General features: G+C 41.7%; 1 pseudogene; it reads right to left on the bottom strand.

Moving 5' to 3' along the window:
• Positions 1 to 334: 334 nt before the first annotated feature.
• LOC113922373 lies at positions 335 to 647 on the bottom strand (annotated as a pseudogene).
• Positions 648 to 5,511: the final 4,864 nt, after the last annotated feature.

The raw sequence follows: 5,511 nt of genomic DNA, 5'->3' as shown, positions 1-5,511 counted from the left end.
AAAATCAGGAGACTTTTTTAAAAAAGGATTTTATCTATTTGAGAGAGAGCGAGAGTGCATGAGCAGGGAGGAGGGGCAGAGGGAGAGGGAGAAGGAGGCTCCCAGGACCCTGAGATCATGACCTGAGCTGAAGGCAGACGCTTAACCAATTGAGCCACCCAGGTGCCCCCCAAATCAGGAGACTTTTGCAACAGTTCTGGAGAGTTATGATGCAAGATTGCGTTGAAAAGCAGTGGCAACAAAGATGGAAAAAGAATACCTTTTTTTTCAAGTTAAAAAACATGTTTATTGCCTAAAAGTATATATATATATATAAAATTCACCACAAAAGATGCTATTCTCTCATTTCCCCTTTTGTTCAATACCCCTGATATAAAAGACGTTATTACGCCTTATTAAAACCTCACTCAAATGTCCAGACAGTGCTCCATCTATGTATCCTTCTGCGTTTTTGAGCTGCATGTTCATATAGCCATCTACAAGTACTAGGTAGCCTTTGTACTCCATTCCTCACGGAAGTTTCCCCATTACTGGCTTTCCTGTTAGTCCGTTGAGGAGAGGTTTTGGATTGAGGGGGTAAACTCATTGCAACGACAGGCAAATGCTGCAGGCCACTTGCCACGACCCAGCTGTCGTCCATCCCTCATGACTGGAGTAGCCTAAAGAATACATTCTTAATAGTCATTTCTGGGGCATAACTTAGATTTGGTGTCCACCTGGATATGACAGTGAGAAGCAAGGTGAATGAGGTTTTTCAGGCTTCTCAGTGGGAGGCTGGGTGGAGTCTTGTGATTAAGATTATAGGACATGAAAGTTTTTGAGGAGATTACACTGGAGGCACATCTGTGTACATCCAGGTGTGCAGATGGGCATGTCTCCCTGTGGGTTTGTGGGAGGGCACCTGACAGGCCAGTGGACGGGTCTTTGGGTGGGCGTGCTTGGCCCCAGACTGCAGCCGAGTGGGGCTGGAACTGTGTCACAGGGCCGCTGCGATGTCTGCAGTTAGATCAGTTGGTGAGCCTACTCCTGAGGGCACTGATGGGCAATGTCTTCCTGCAGGTCCCAGGGCAGGCAGGACTGTTTCCAGACTGTGGCTTTGAAGGATGGAATCCGGTTGTGGGGTTGCTTCAGGATCTGCAGGTGGATCAATGTCAGCGAATTTGTCTCAGGGGCATAATGGGCATGCCTCCCTCAGAGCCCCTGGTCAGGGAGGACTGGCAGACGAGAGGGGCTGGAGCTGGGTCACGTGCTGCTTCTGGGTCCACAGCGGGGGCTGCGGTTGCTGGGCACAAGGTGCATGGTGCTGGTAGCAGGACTTAAGTGAAACAGAGCTGTACTAACTCCAGAGGGCGACACGACTGTTCCTGGGTCTGTAGCCAAGGCCACAGTTGGTGAGCCTTCCTACTACCTGGGCACAGGACTGCCTTCTCAAAATGGCCCTCCTTGTTCTCGGGCTTCACCAGGGTTTCACAGTCTCCTACCTGGATTCTATAACTTCCACAAAGGCACTTTTGTCTGTGGGTGGCTGCCAAATCATCATTGCTAACTATGGATGAGGCGGGGGAACCTCCTATTTGGCCATGTTACTGATGTCATTCCCCCTCACACCTCTCTTTGATTAGCACTTCATGGTTATTTATTTAATTTATTACAGATTCCATAAAAACAGGATTTTTTTGGACCACTTAATAACTCATGGATGGTTTTCTAGTATGGTCATACTGACTTTTGTTGATTTTGCAGTTTGATCACAGTTTCTGTTGCAATTTTATATTTGTCCCCTTCTGTGCTGGGTGTCAGAAGTTGCAGACACGAACACAATGGTGACCGCGTTGGGCTTCCCTTCTTGTGGCTTGATCTGAGGTTGTGTGCAAATACCGTTTAATAAATAATTGAGGATAAAATGTTCGCACTTAAAAAATCAGTCTGTGATTATTTTTCCTGAATAGCTCTTTTAGAGAAAAATACATCATTTTTTTGCTTTTATTTATTTATTTTTAATTGAACTATAGTTGACATATAATATTAATTTCAGGTGTAGAACATAGTGATTTGACAATTATATACATACAAAATGCTTGCCAGAAGAAATGTAGTTACTATGTGTCACCACTCAAACTTATTACAGTATTATTCCCTACATTCCCTATGCTATACTTTTCCTCCCCGTGGCTTATTTATTTTATAACTGGAATTTTGGACCTCTTGATCTTCTTCACCTATTTTGCCCATTCCACCATCCCCTCCCTTTTGACAACCACCAGTCTGTTCTCTGTGCTTGTGAGTATGGAAAAAAATACATCTTTGAAAAGTAAAACCACTCCAAATTTCCTTCTGAAGCATATATATTCTTCCTTCAACTCATAACACCTTTAACTAGGCATTCTAAGATATTCAGTCTCTGCTAGTTATGTATTTCTTATGAGTTGGCTGAGAAGTAGAAAATAGCTATCATTATTGAAATACATCTGAGGCAAGATCATATTGAGTTACTGTTTGAAAAGATCAACCACTTTTAACAATGGAACAATTATTATTCATTTTTGGAGTTGAATAGTGGAATATTGCAGGACTTTTGCTCTTGGGGAGATAAATCAGAATTATCTGAAATATTTTTTTTGCATGCATAATAACAAATATATATGTTTGATGCAGTATCCTGGGGCACCTTTTGTGGCTCTTGGAATACTGCTGTTGATTGACATTGGCTGAGAGAAAGCCCACAGCGACTTCAGCCCTAACTCCTCCCTAGATATTCTGCTTCAGGCAACTCATGTAATAGCAACACCCAGCTAAAGAGCCCTGAGGACCTATGGGGATACCAAACATAAGAAGGAAATCATCACAGACATTTTTATTTTTAACCTAGAAGCAAAATGGTTACTAAAGGCAAGATATTTGTGAGATCTCAAATGGTCATTTTTTTTCCATCTGCATGATTTTGTAGAACTAAAAAAATCAATTAACTCTACAATATTGGTAGAACTGAATATAAGGTGATGGAATAAAATGAAATGTATGGCTCAAATAAACATATTTCCTTATAATTGGCTTTTAATCCTATTTGCATCTCAGAGTCATCTGTGAAGCCTAATACAGTTTATACAATTTTGTCAATTATACTTTTGTCAATTAAAGCTGAAAATATGAATCATCTGTGAAGATTGTTAAATTTTAGATGCTTCAATTTCATGCCTCTCTGCCACTTGCTTTGGGAAAGTCACCTAACCTCTCTGGGCCTCAGTTACTGCCTCTGTTAAATGGGGATAATAACTGCATCCTCTTCTTAGGAATGCTATGAGGATTAAATGAGTTAGTGTATGTAAATACGTCAGGATAGTGCCCAGCACATAGAAAACATGCCCTCATATAGTATTTGCTACTGTTATTCTATGTATGGGTAACTTGGATCTTTGTTTCTCAGGGTTCTGATCTGACTCTCAGTATGGGTTTATTCATAGAGGGAGCTCAGTTTACCTAGTCTGGTATTGTGAGTATGGGGCTAAATGGAGAGAAAAAGGTGTACATATTGCACCTGCTAGGGCAGTACTCCTATTAGTCATGTTTGTGGGGGAAATCATGAAAGGGAAAAAGGGAAGGTATGCAGAGGCCATATGTTGGAACTGGAAGCAGGTATCCTAGCACCCTCGTGGCTCCAGAATGAGATTTTGCCTTGGTATTTTCCCAAAGTCTTGCACAGTCTACTGAAATAAAATGAAAATAGATATGCTTGTGCAGCAGAATCCCATTCTATAAGTGTTTTAACTTAATTAAAGCGTAAATCCAACATTTCAAAATACAGTAACAAAATGTGAAACCAGTCTTGGACACAGTCGAGGAAGTTTGGAAACAAACGTTTGGCAGAAAGAACAGAATTTGTACAATTGTAGAAAGTCCGCCTGAAATTATGCCCTTAGATGCATACCTGTTCCGTGGTAGGATTTGTTTGGTATTATTAGGAATTCTATGCACTGTGACAATGACTGATCCATTTATCACCTCTCAGCTCCCAATCTAAGCATTCATCACCTGCTTTGTAGCAAGCATGATGCTAAACTCGTCAGTTAGAGGGCGCTGGAGAGACATTACAGGAGGAAAGCGTTTGTTTTTCTGGTTCCTTTGTGCGGCCAGTTTCTTCGCTCTGCTCCTTGTGCATTAGGGTTGGAGACACTCTGCCATCATTGCACCAGGCATGCACAATCTCCCAGTAAACTCATGGCCTCAGTTTCAGCCTGACGACCATCTCACACACTGTGACCCTGTTGATGTGGACCCTATGAGCCCCAGGCTGCCCACCACCCAGCCAGTAAGCAGGTTCCCAGCGCCCCTCTGGGCGGCTGCTTCCACTTGCCTAATGACTGTGACCTCACTGTGGCAGGGCACTACAGTGAATGAACTTCACCATCCAGTGCAGCCCAAGTACACCTCTGCAAGAGGTCTGAATACCAGCCTTAGGACGTCAGCCCCCTTTCCTTCCTTGTTTCTTCCTTGAGTTCTCTCCCTCAGCGCTAGGGTATTCTTTAGAACAGAAATTTGACGTGCAGTTGGTTTTTGTAAATAAAGATTTATCAGAACACTCCCACGCTCATGCATTTATACTGTGTCTCTGGTTGCTTTGATGCTGCAATGGCAGAGTCGAACAGTTCCGACGGAGACTTTATGGTTCGCAAACCTAAAATATTTAGTCTGGCCCTTTTGAAGACGAAGCTTGCTGACTCCTGCCTCAGAGTTCGTTGTCTTTTATAGTTTATTCCCTTGATACAGTTAATAATTCTTTATGTTAAAATGCCCTTGTTCAAATTACTCTGTGGTTTCCATCTCCTAACTGGACCTTACTGATATATGCACTGTCTGTCTGTAGCCCTGCTAGGGATTACAACCCGTAGAACTGGTACTGTTTCCATTTGGGAAAGAAGCAGATACTATTTTACCCGAGGCCAACACAATCCCCAAGGCAAGGAAATATCAGGGATCTCACCACTCCCCACAAAGTGGGAGAGGGAAAAAAATTAGGGAGAACAATCATAAGTTAGTTATATCGATAAATCACTTCATCATATCCATACCTTATTCATTTGTTACACTTGAAAGCAATCCAGACGCCTAACTCATAGTAAGAATTAGTAAATGATTTTGAACGAATAACTAATACTGAAAGTAAAAACCTGAAAATACATTTCAGGCAGCATTTTCTTTTTAATGTAAAGAAATGACAATAAAGTGTAGATAAGCTATGAGTAATTTTTTCCTCAAATATTTACTCTGTGTGAAAATTATGGGAAATATACAAAGAAAAGAGATGTGTCTGTGAATATATTATCTTAAGCTATACATGCAAATGAAGTGGAAAACACAAGAAAAATAATTTTCTCCTGAAACATTCTGATAATTGAGACAAGCATTGCATTTTTGGTTTGAATTAGCTGAGCTGAACCAGTGACTCATTTGACTTTGCATGTGAGGCCACAGCCACAGAGAGGTTCATACTGGGTTCACTTCAATAAACAGCTG

Source organism: Zalophus californianus, chromosome 9 (genome assembly GCF_009762305.2).
Source record: "Zalophus californianus isolate mZalCal1 chromosome 9, mZalCal1.pri.v2, whole genome shotgun sequence".
Classification (NCBI taxonomy): Eukaryota; Metazoa; Chordata; class Mammalia; order Carnivora; family Otariidae; genus Zalophus; species Zalophus californianus.
Note: the sequence above shows the minus strand (reverse complement) of the source record. Positions and strands in the feature narration are given on the sequence as shown.